Below are 14,022 nucleotides of genomic sequence, written 5' to 3' on the forward strand. Positions count from 1 at the left end.
TTAAATATCGAAAGTATTTCAAAAAAATAGTCAATTATAGAAAAATATAGTTTTTAATTAATGATTGACTCAAAGTTTAAATCGTTACTTTCAATAAATATAGTCATAGAAATTTAATGATAACCAGTTATCGTTTCTCCATCAATACTGAGCTTATTTTTGGAATTATATTTACGATTCTCCAGAATTCATATTAAAAAAAAAATCTTGAGAGAAATGTGATTGGTGACATGAAGACAGTTCCGAAATGTGACTTTTTTTTTCGAATTACTTGCACTGATTTCAAAGGTTTCTACCATTGAGAAGGAATAGATGGAGAGAGTGCAACCCTACTATCCTGATACGGCAACAGTGCCATGTGACTTGGGGAACAATTTCAAGTTGACCGTAACCGCTGAAGAAATTTTCATTAGCTGAAGCCATGCTTGATAACAACCTTTAACTGTAGAAGGGGGGAAATTAGATTTATAGTAATAGTGCAGTATTCTAGCATTGTAAACTGTGAGGAAAAAGCCACACCAGGAGGTCCAGTAACTTTTCCCTAGCATGTACGAATGTTTTTTTATTTCTAAATAAAGAAAAAATAATATTTATATGCATTCAACGAGTACATATTCTACAGTTGCCTATCATTTTTAAATTTTTGTACTTATTTTACCTATAAAAGTTATAAAACATTGTATATCTTGAGTGCAAATAACACTTTAGTTCCATAAAAACACTTTTTACTTAACTAGTAATTATTTTAACGGCTCTTAAGCATTTTGTGTACATTTGCTTTGTTGGCGAGTATCTTCTCGCCAAGCTCCTGTGAACAGCGGATGCGCAAGAATAAAGATTTGCTATTTTTATGCTTCAATTTAAATACTAGTATGCCTGCATATGAAATCATTTCAAAACATTGATTACAATACATATGAATCCATAAATTTTCAGTCAATAACAGAACACTTTAAACTATTTGTACATGCCCGTCATTTCAGGGAATAAACATCAAAATACATGAAAAATGCAGTTACATTATATTTTAAAATCCGGAAAGAAGTGGGGAGGGGGAGTTTGAATGATAGGCCTAAATTTGTATCCGTTATTTATTTATTATTATGCGGTAAAGGAGTTGGAGTCAGAGTTGCTCTGATTTGTAACCCCGACTTCATAATAAGCGCCGTCGCGTCGTCTGAAAAATATTTAATGCCAAAAGAGCGATTGCGTGCCAAAACATGACATCATCCCCCAAGTCACCTGACCTGGGAAACAGTGGGTCCCAAGCTTATTTCACTGAGACATTTGCTATGGCTCCCTCCATTAGTATTCCTTCTCAATGGTTTCTACCGGTTTTCTGTGAAAACCAAGTATTTTTGCGATACGGTTTCTTGAAGTACTACAAGTTCTAGAGTTGTGACAACTTCACACGTTTGGATTGAAATATTTTTAGCTAACAGTGACAAAATATACTATGCATTTTTACTAAAGTGTTTTGCTTTCGTCTCAATTGCAGTCCGTCCAGATTGACTGAGCCCCAAATGAGGTCAAAGCGCATTCTCTGGATACTGTAGCTTTGGAAGAATTGCTTCCAAATATACCTTAGTTTCGGCCACATTCTCTTTAGGGGTCATCCTGATACTATAAACATTTCGAAATTTTCTTGATAAGTTTCAAAAACATGACTGGCTTTTACTTGAAAGGTTTTCAAATTCGTAAGGGATATTTCAGGCTAATGTCAGGAATGTTACTGACTTTTAAATGAAAACATTCCATGGTTTTTGCCACATTTGTTAAGCGCAGAATGCACACATTTGCTGCGCTTCATTTTCTAGGAATGTCTCTGGTGTTTTTTTACAGTGCACTTATACGTATTGTTACTCGAACATTATTGCTTTTTTCTCCTCAACAATCTGCTTAAGAAGCTTGGGAAGCACTGATAGATGATTACATATAATGCAAAAAATATATGAATATGATTCATTTTAATATTAATGATACTTCATGATGATTTTTGTTATTTAACAAATCTACCTATCTGCCTCTAATGTCAAAATCAATTTTTTAACGATATTTCTCAGCGCTAGAAAAGACAAAAACTGCCCTCATAAAATCCGTTAAAATCCCAGGATCGTGCACGACATGAGTTACGTAGATTAGCCATTATGAACACGTAGCCAAAAAAAAAATATTTAAGTAATAATGCAGTTAGATTATGAAAGAGATTTTTTGAGATTTTCATACTAGTTCCTATCGTGAAAAAGCTTGCATTTGTAACATACAATTTCTGCAGCTTCAGAAAGGCTTGAAGATTTGACTTTACATTAGTTTTTGCATTTGTACAGACACATATACACAATAGTGTTATCTAAGGATAAATAAACAAAAAAATGATAAATAATGCTGATGCCATGGTAGGGGTTAATTATTTATAGAGAGAGATAAACAATTAACCTGGAATGGAGCCAGCTCGAATAGTATTCTGTTAGGTAGTCCCTATCTTAAGCAAAATTAATCCTCTTAATTACATCGAATACCGGATTCTCAAGAGCTTCATCTTAGAGTTATCTTAATTTAATTTAGTGAATCAGCTAGGGTCTATAAAGTAATCTGGTGGGGATTCAACTGTGTGCGAATGTAAAATAGTAATTAATAAATTGTCGTTTTCATTTGTTAAGTCCAAAAGCGTCGTAAAATTGTGATGTATTGTGTTAGTGTTGACGGTATTTTTTTTTTGGTCGTAAGTATTTTCTTGCTGCTTTTTGTAATTACATGTCATAACTGTCCTTCAAGAGCATAAAGCAGCACGAAAATAACCAGTAACGTTTCGGAATTTTTTTACAGGGTAGGTCCGTCCGCATTAGTATGATAATTCTTAATTCTGTACATCGTGGAAAAAAAAATTAGGAAAATTTAAGTTAAATATATTATTGTGAAATATAGTTTTTAAAGCTTTGAGGAAAATTTTACTGAAAATTGCAATGTAAACAGGAAACGATTGCAGACTCAATTGATACAACACATGTCTTATGGTACTAAGCAATTATTTCGTCTTTCCTGTTCTTCCCTCGAGTATTATTCCGTATAGGACTAAGTGCACTATTCCCCGAACAAGGAGAAGTTAATTTTAGAACCCGTTGTGAGTATGTCGTTAGTTTCAATCAGCGCAACTATAGTGAACTCTCAATTATCCGCGGAGTAGGGTGGCACGGCAACCGCCGATAATCCGAGTAATAAGTTAAAAAGGATACTTAGTGTATACAATTGCTAAAAAATATCATTAACACTCTAAATTAAAATCATTTCTAAAAATAATTGGTACATTGCATTTACCAATGTTGAATATAAAAGATATACGTAAAATCCAAATGCGAACAATAACACAATCATAAGTTTAATAAAATAAAAATCCACCCACGGATAATCCGACCGCCAAAAATCGGGAGATTACTGTAACTACAAAATTCTTGCCTTCTTACTGTAAAATTTACACTTAAATAGGAGTTTTCAGTAAAAGTACTAGCGACATGGCTGCTAATATTTTTCAAGTTAAAATTTCATTTTTTTTTTTTTTACTGTGTAAGTGACTAACATCTTAAAATGCAGCAGTATTTAATGCAATGAATATTCAAATGCTCCTTTAAGCCACCGATACTAAAATTCAACCAGAACGTGCTCTTTCCGGGGTAAAATTGAAAACCAATTTTGATTGAAACCGTCACCTGGTTTCATTTTTTAGGTTTAGCAAACACGCAAACCGAAAAGTCACGCTCAAAAGCAACGTTTTTCTTATTTAGCACTAGCTGTCCCCGACGCGCGTTGCTACGCCAACAAAAAAATACATCATTATACTGATTTTCATGACAATCGGTTGAACGGGGCAGAAGTTGCTACTCTGCAGTGCCACCTGGTGGCGAGTGTCTTCAATGAGCATATTATGCACCTTCTCCGTGGAAAAATACATATATATAGCAATTTTCATAATAATCGGTCCAGGTATCAAGTGAAGCCGTGACTGTACTCAAATTTTGTACTCACGCAGTTTGCAAGATCAATCAATCGCTAAAATATAAAATAGAAAATGGTTTAAATCCCCCCGTTGCATGAAAAGCCATAAAACAATAAAGAAAGAATTTATTTGTTCAAACTCAAGAAAAATGGCAACAGCTAACTTTTTATCAATGAGATCTTTCACGCGAATTAATTTCTGCAGCCGATAATTTTATTCGTATTTATCCAATGGATTGTGAATTAAATTGTAATAAAAAAGGAACTATCGATCGGATTTTTTTCGAACTGGTCTATAAACATTCCCAGTACCAAAAATAACAAACGGTGAAAGTTTCAGCCAAATCGGCCTGGTAGTTTTTGAGTTCATGGATGACATACAGACAAACATTCATTTTTATATATATAGATCACTTCCAATCTCCAATCAGCATCCGTTTAATATGTTCTTCTTGGGTAAATTTTCGAACCCCGCATAGAGCGATACAATTTTTCTTTGGACCAGAACCTTAAGAAGAGTTTGTGGTTCCTTGGAGCACTTGGCAAACAGTAGTCTTAACGAATTTCCTACATACTGTTGAAAGTTCAGGTAAATGCCAGTGTGAAACAGATTATTTACAGTCAATATAAAAGCTACAGTAAAGTAGCGGAAAAAGTATAGGATTGCATCGCCAAATAAATAACCCCTGTGACATACGCCTCAAAACACATATTCCCCCTTTCTCTCCTCGATTAAGTAAAATCGTCGGAATAATTAGGCGCTGCACACTTGTGATTTTTTTTTCTCTTTATCTACCGAAGAATTTTACAGCAAAAAATAATTAAAATGTAAAAAGTAATGGCAACGTGGAGGAGAGTAGTTTTTACCGTAATATTTCAAGTATTTCATTTTTTTTTTTTTTTTGTAAACATTTTGGGTCCTATTTTTGTTCAACTTCTGTCAAAACGTTTTGTAACGCGTACAACCTTGCTGAACCACATATAAAAACTCACACTCAGGAAGAAATTTTGAACATGTTTCTTCTGTATTTTCGTTCAATTACCCGGTAGTTTTATAAATAATTAATCAACGCACGTATAATGTTTTAAGCTATTCTCACTACAACTAAACAGAAGTGGTTAACATATTCATTTTAATTAACTTTAAGTTTTACATGTAATTTCACATCCGATGAATTTTACATGTTTAACAGAATATTTTTATTAGTCGAGCGTATTACAACCTAAAAAGCAGTATACTCAGCAAGAATTCTGCATTGTGAAACTAACTTAGTCAACTATCTGAAAGAGAAGCAAAAAATGTAATCCAGAGAAGAACAAAACATTTTTTAGAAAAGCCTTAAGCTAAATTGTGACGCTTTCATTTTGAAAAAAGCAATAAAGAATGTCACTACAGGAGAGAAAGACTTCTTATTTTCTGAGATTTCAGGAGCTCTGAGATTTATACAGACTTAACTTGATCCATGATTCTATGGCATTCTTTTCCTGATAAAACGTTTTCTTGTGCGAAATCTGCGATTGTAAGTTCTGAACTGGATATGATTTTGAAAAGATGGAAAGATTGAACCTTGGAAATTGATATTAAGATATTCTTAAGAGGGAGCTTTTTGCGTTAGTCCGCGAGGAAATTTATAATAATTAAGGACAAGGAGCAAAGTACTAGCTTGATAGAAGATTTGGTATAGTTTGATACAGCTACTAGTTCGGGGCGATTACTCTTGGCGAAATTTCTCGCTTATGTACGATTCCCTCAGTTAAACTATCGATTTGGTGCCTTTACCATTCATCTTCATAATGACGAAATTTATTATCTAGTAGGGAAAAGTAATAATTATTTGCTGGAGGAATATTCTCAGAATGGTTGTTCAAAGTGATTGTAAGGACCAAATTTTTTAAATGAATAAACAAAAAATAAATAAATAAATAAAACCAGTATTTAATTTGTTGTTTCCAGCGAAAAACGCATGACATAAAATCAGGGTGAAGACTTAGAACTTAATTCAGGATACGCCATAGTCTAAGAAGTTTATGATTCTAATTCACTTAGAATCACAAAAAATTCCAACTTTCTCAAAAATATTTTGTATTTTGATTGGTATCAAAATTTGTTGTTTTCGGGAATTTAGAAAAATAAAAATAAATAAAAATAAATGCCTCGACATGCAGCACAACTCTTTCAGAAAATAACATTAGAACGTAATTAACTAACATCATGTATTTGTTATACGTTCAGAAAAAAATAATAGTAATTCCATAATAATTATATAAGTTTCCAAAGTGGAAATCTTGGTGTTAAATAAGTTTCAAAATTAAAACCGTCCGATGAATATTTTGTTCTTATGTAATGCAGTAGTTCTAAATCTGATTAAGCGAGCTGATGTGTGTGCATCACATGACTTCTTTTTACTCCAATTTAATGTCATTTCCCCATTACTGGTAATTTTAATGTGATTCAATAGTTTACTCTCTCAATATCACCAACAGTGGCCAAATTGAAATCAAATTAAAAAATAAGAAATAAAAAATAATCGAAAATAAAAATTAACAATGATTTCCACCCAAAAAGGGACGAAAGACCGCTTTATAAACACCCGAATGCAACCAAAAGGGGAGGTGCACAACTACACCCCACTAGGAGTCTACGTACCACATTTCAACTTTCTAGGACTTACCGTTCTTGAGTTTTGCGACATACATCCGCACATCCGCACATACGTACATACAGACGTCACGAGAAAACTCGTTGTAATTAACTCGGGAATCGTCATTATGTATATTTCGCGTGTCTGTACGCTCTTAGGCACTTATCCGCGTGTGGTCGAGTCGAAAAAAAAACTCAGTATTCATCGGGGGTGAGTAAAATGGAAATTAAGGTCGATTTTTGAGTGAAATTTTTTTCGCGAATACAATACTTCCTTTTTTTGTAAAAGGAAGTAAAAATATCAATGGTTTCGCACCTAACAATTTAATAGTTTTAGACTATTGCACTTAAAAAAATTCATTTATATAATGACGATACGGCATTTAAAATCTAATATTGCATTTTCAATGAATACGTTAAGGCAACGAATATTTAAGGTTCTCAGCCAGTAATTAGTATGTCACACTTATAGTAGGAAATAGTGTTGATTTTTTGGTTATGTATACGAAACAAACCTTTGCGTTTAAGTTCAACATTTTTTTTTTTTTTGAATAGAAAAATATAAATCCTCTTTAATAGTAATAGTTCTAAATTAATTATCCATGTTTCCACAACGACTTAATTCCTTTTCATCCCAATTCCTCTAAAAGATGTAATCTATTTCTGCTTTTGTAGTGCTTAGTAATAATTCTTGTGAAACATTTACTTAATTTACTAATATTTTTTTTAAATAAAATTAACATGAATATTCACTGGTAATAGGATAAAAGTAGCGACGTGTCTGACAACCTGTTCAGTTATTTTAAGTAATTACGTGTGTTACGCAGTTCTTTGACGTAATTAACTTGGGAAATTGAAAAATGGCTTTTAAAAATCCAATTTTATTTTCCAGAGAAACTCAGCTCTAAAATCTAGAAAAGAAAGGTTTAATCATGTGTGTGAACTTCTGACTAATGGAAAGTGTGGCTTACACATTTTCTTGATTTTATATTTCTAGCTAGAATTTTAATTATTTCTTTCAGTATTCATAAAGATAAATCTTTTAAGACGCAAGTTGTTCATATTAGTATTTCGTTTTAATCTTCAAAATACGAAAATTCAAATTATAAAAAATAGAATTCTTGGTAAGGTAACAAATCAAAGCAAAACTCAAATGTGTTAGGTTTTATTTTAAAACTTAGCGCAATTAAAATTGCAATACTTCTAACCAAGTCAAGTTTTAAAGTAAGCTGCCTTGATTAATAGTACGTCTCCAAAATTAGTACATTGTTCCATAAGTTTATTATTTATTTATGTATTAAGCGGCAACACTCCAAATATCCTTGCATTATATATTAACCACTAAGTTTATTGGGGTCTAAGGACCCTTAACCTTCAAAATTTTCGACTTTCTGGAAAAAATATATGTTATGCATTATTTGATTCTGAACAATTTGATACCTTATTTTTTACCATACGCCAAAAACCTTTCAAGTTATCGTAAAAATGCGTAAACTTTCCCCATAGAGATTTATGTTAATAGCAAGCCTCTTTTTCTCAGGTACGGGTTTCTTCGGTTTTCTCGTTTTGCGCGCATGATATCTCAGAAAGTTTCTTATATATTTCCGTAAAACTTTTTATACATGTTTGTCTGGTATATTTTTATGATCTGAACCTAAATTTTAACTAAAAATGAAAGTTAAATATAAAATATATATTAGGGTGTGTCTTATAAGGCTCTTTTTAAAAAAGTTTTGAATTTCTTATGGGGCACCCATTAAATTGCTTCCTTTTGATGAAAAAATACACACATAAAAGTTTCATAGAATTTGACCGTAATTTAGGGGGTGCTACCAGTGACTAAAACTACAGTCATTGTGAAAAAAATAGTGTAAAAACAAACTCCCCAATATATCTTGTCGATTTTTAATCAACATGAAATAAGGATGGTTGGGTTTAACATCACACAAATACCTATTTCTTATATATACAAGAAAATAATAAGCATTTCATGGTTGTCATTTTATTCGATAATGTCAAAAAAGCATCCGAAAGTTCGGTAATGTCATTCATATCACAGGTTTACACTTTCGGTCTGCAATATTGTAATTTTTCTCTTTGTTACTTCCATGTGACAATACAAACTTTTCACTGATTGCTACTTATTATCCATACTAAATAAATAAATTTTAAAAAAATGAAAAGAGAGAGAGTTGTCAAATTTTGCAGCAGTGGTAGCACCCTCTAAATATTATTCAATTTTTAATTTTCAGGTATGATAATTTTTTTCATCCAAAGGAACAAAATGAAAGGGTGCCTCATGAAAAAATAACACCTTAAAAAATAAGACGCACCCTAATATATATATTTTTTTGCCCAAAATTTTGGAAATTTTTGATTATGACTTGTAAAATTTCAAAAAATAAATAAATAATTTTAAAAAATTAAACAAATTTAGGTTCAGGTCATAAATATAAACCAGACAAACAAGTATGAAAAGTTTTACGGAAATATATAAGAAACTTTCTGACATATTATGCGCGCAAAACGAGAAAACCGAAGAAACCGGCACCTGAGAAAAAGAGACTGAAACAGCTGCTGTTAACATAAATCTCTATAGGGGAAGTTTACGCATTTTTACAATAACTGGAAAAGTTTTTGGCGTATGGTAATAAATAAGGTATCAAATTGTTCAGAATTAAAATATGCATAACATATTTTTTTCCAGAAAGTCGAAAATTTTGAAGGTTAAGGGTCCTTAGACCCCTTAACAATTACTATAATATCATGGAACTGGAATACGAAATGAAATTTATATTTAACGCAAAACTGTAAGTTTTTCTGCAACACCCCAGAACCTGGGAATTATCGTGTACAACAAGGGTTTCCAAACGTTTTGCATTCCCCCTTTAAAGAATTGGAATATTGTTATGGTTCCCTACTCTATCTCTATTACATACATTTTGATAACATTGACATTTTGAGGCACCCTTAGTCTCTCCCTACGGAGCCCAGAGTACCGCAACACCCACTTTGGGGAACACTTGGTATACAATACAGTTCGGTGTGGTAGCTTTATTTTGAAATAAAATGTAACTTAATTTCTCCTTTAGTACAAGTGTGCAGCATCTATATCAGGAAAATAAATTTTGAAGTTTTTTATATGCTAGGAAAATGATTTATTATTATTATTTTTTATTTGTGTTACTTATTATGTTTTTCATAATAGTTGCACTGAAGTCAAGTAGATGTTTAACTTCATTGTAAAGCCGAGATATTTTTTTCCGATCAATTGTGGACAATTTATTCACTCAGAAGTGTAACCGCTTACTCTCTCACTCCAAAACAAAGAAGTCATAACAATTGTGACTTCAAATGCAATGCTAGCCGAGCACAGTGTAGTAAATATTCTACAAATAAACACGTTTTTAAAGTCCGAAACTCTGGCACTTAGGATAAACCCTGGCAAGATTAAGAATATTCTTATTTAATCCTTTAGATGTAAGATACTAGATCTATTAATAGATTGGTTAGCAAACAAGAGCGAAAGATCCTACTGAACAAATACACACGTTAGTAGACAGGTTAAACTATTATTGATTAAGTAATTATTGTTTTAAAATCCTGAAAAACAACCTTTATTCATGGTATAGTAAGATATCATCCTTTCAAACTAAGTCATATTGTTTTTCGTTCAATGATTCAAATAATGTTTTCCGCACATTAGTTACACAGTGTATCGAATAGTTGATTGACTTTCAACGTAATCAAGTTAAATTACAGTATGGAAATCTCCTCCTCATGAAGTAAGCTGACGAACTTGTCATTTATTGCAGAGAAAGTATTGTTCGGCCGAAATGAGTAATCACTTCATTTCCAAAAAATACTCAACATGTCATGAAATTTTTAAAATTTTTTTATTTTAATCACATAGTGTAATACATGAAGATTCATCTGAAGAACTTCGTGCGACAAATTTATCAAACGAAATTTGTTTACGCTAATGGGAAAAAAAACACAAACACAAAAAAGAAAAAGTTGACGTCGTCATCTTAAATCGTGTTTCCCTAGAAAAAAAAATATTTCACTCCCTTCAAATCTAGTTATAATGTTTTCTAAGAAAGCTAACATTTCAAAACACATTATAAATACATAATAATACATAAGATCCAGAAAAGTATAATGCGTTCATAAAACTGCATAGTTTTGCAGCGATTGGAAAAATCGAATTAGACAACTAATGTTTGAAAAAAAAAATGCATAAAAGCTTTGTGAAATGGGAAATCATACACATTACGGAAATGATACAAAAGCAGGAAATATGAAATGTACTTAGAAACATGTTTGCATGATAAAGAAATAACTTCACATACATAACAAGATTCTTAAGAAATAGGTATATTTTATATTTTAACGATGGTCAGCAATATGGTAAAAACTGACCAAAATAAACATAAATTCAACAGCAAAAAAGCAAAACAAAACAGTTGTTCGCCGCAGGCAACAAATAGGAAATAAAACAACACCTCAGCAGTTTTAACGGTATTTTTTGAACAAGGAGATAGGAAACTTTATTTTTAAGAAAATGTTCCTTTAGGTCAGCACATCCTTAGCTACAACATGCTTTCTTCTCCTATCAATACACTTTATTTACTTGCATGATTGAATATTCACGAATATTTGAAAGCTCTCCGATGTTAAAAGGATTGGAAAGCAGTACTACAAAAAAAAGTACCACAAGTAATTCAATTGCAATAACTTAACTTGAAAAACTTTTCCAAATTTAATTTTACATTGCTAGCCTAAATTTTGAAATTGCAAACAAACTGAGCATAATCCAAGGAAAAATACTAATATAGTTTAACTAAATTGATATAAATAGTTTTCTTCCGAACTTTTTGAAATCATGATGCTAACAGGTTTACTGTCGTTTAAATTAAAAAACGTGTTTTCTCTTATCAGTCATTCAACTTGAAGCTCATAATTTTATTAAAAATACGCTACAAAAAAGTACATTAAAAAAGTATACAATATGAAAATGTTACTTTTCCGATTTATATGAGCAAATTGCAAAAAGAAAAATCCTCTTTGAAAATGAAAATTTAAATTAATACTACTTGCGTGATTCTCAAATTAGTTTCACAAAGCTTTTGCAAATTGTTGCGAACCTCTACGAGCACGCAAGCTTCAAACTAGAAAACGTAGGAAAAACGATTAAAATAAAATGTGTCAGTACTTGATTTATTTATGCTTGCTACTGACGTCATCATGTAATTGCTACTTCAATTTAACACATCCACATTACGGAAGTCAATCTAAAACAGTATGTCAAAAACTACTTTAATCTTACTTCAAGAAGTGTAATAAAAAAACGACTATTACTCTTTCTCAGAGGTTTATTTAAACTACTCTACTTAAGTGAGATTGTATTTTGCTTCTATTTGAGAAATGTATATTCAAATGCTAATAATGTGAGCAACTGCAAACATTTCTCTGTTCAAATGAAGATTTCTCAGGAGAAAAAAATATTTTTTCTTTGCAAAGGAAAAATGAAATAAAAAGTGTCACATACTTCAACATGCTCAGTTTTCATATTTCTTTTGCACAAGCAATAGTCTGACAAAATAACATTACGATTATTTCACTACAGCACAGTGCCATTTTCATAGATAAAAATTGGAAGAAGGTAATCGCTAATAATTATGTTCAATTTATCATGATTTGCTAATAATATAAAAATGAAAAAATCCATTTTAAACCATTTTTTTCCAGAAGGTTCCCTTTACTTTTTGGATATCAAACTAAAATTGAATTATTTTCCCCTATTTACACAGTAAAATGTGGAACAAAGTTTCGGTTTTATTTGTTGACTCGTAAATATAAAGTAACAACTTTTACTTCCATAAATACATATATTTAGCTTCATCAAATATTTTCAACCCATTATCATATAAAATGCTATTTTAGCTTTCTCTGAAAGCTACGGTCTACATATTCCACTTCTTCTGACTCAGCAGAATTGCTTAATTACTAAACTAACTGAACTGCATAAGATAAATGCATCCAGAATATGCTAGACTTCATGTAGTGGGTATTTGAGTCACTGTAGCAAATATGTACTACAACAAGGTAAATTCCCAGAAATATGTTAAAAATTTAACTCTTTTTACAACACAGTAAATAATAGCTATTTTTACACGTTGTAATGTTTTTCAGTTGTATTACAAATACAAATGTATCCAAAAATACATATTCAAAGAGTGGTGTAAGTCAGCATTAAGTTAGTTATGGTTAATTTTTCGTATTGTTATCATTTAGTGTTATCACTTTTTGACCTGTTGGTGTAAATCACATTTCTTTTATATCATTTAATGCCTTTTTTCGTATTTTTTAAGTTTGGAAAAACAAGGCATGCTTTTGGCACAGCGCTATTAAGTCAATATTTTTAAAAGCCACATGTTTGGTAAAAAATCAAAAATTTAATTTTTTTTTCAGAACGCTGTATCAAGCGCTTTACACACATTTCCAAATTATACAAATCCCTTTAATTAACAATTTGTTGTCTTTAAAATAAAGCAATTTCAAGAAAATACCGCGTACCGTCTTTGACATAAAGCAATTTTAAGATTTTAACAGATATCGAATATGAGAAATTGCACTTAGAATGCCATCTTTGGCGGGCTGTATCTTGGGCCAGTTGTTTGGAGAAAAAGAAATCCCAACCTGTATCCCTACCAAATTGTATTTACGTTAAATTAGAAATCTAAAATTATGAAGTTTTTTTTTTCCTTGCTTACAGGAATTAACATACACTGTGGCACCACAAAACCTAACATCGCCATTGTATTTTTTTTTCTGTATTTTTTCCCTCTAAAGGTACGTCCTATGGTTAGGGGATTTGTTTAATTTCTACCTTGGTGACAATAAAAAAAAATGCTAAGATTCTTGGCGATATCTACAGGCATATCGCAAACCTAAAACTCCAAAATTGGAATAGTTGCATGTAGCCAAGCAAACATTTTTTGTTTGCAATAGCAATAAACAATTTAAATTGCTAAAAATAAAATGCCAATTGACGTACCTTTATCGAAAAGTACCCTTCATTTTCAGAAGAGTTTACGTTTCCCTTTATTGCACTAAATTGATGTTGAAATTAGCCATTCATTTGATAAAATGTGTGATTAAAGTGCAAATATGTCAAATTACACAATTCCTGTAAATGACATAAGGTAAACAATTCGGTAGGGGCCAGTTCTTCAAAGTGCTTCAGTAGTGGCCACTTCCAGGCTCATATTTGAAAAAATAGAGATCAAGGTTTCCCAATGAATTCAGACCTGAAGGAGCTAATACCTCCTGTACGATTGATGCACTTTTGAATCCATTGGGAGACCTGGAATCATATTTTTTTCATG

Source organism: Uloborus diversus, chromosome 2 (genome assembly GCF_026930045.1).
Source record: "Uloborus diversus isolate 005 chromosome 2, Udiv.v.3.1, whole genome shotgun sequence".
NCBI classification, from domain to species: Eukaryota; Metazoa; Arthropoda; class Arachnida; order Araneae; family Uloboridae; genus Uloborus; species Uloborus diversus.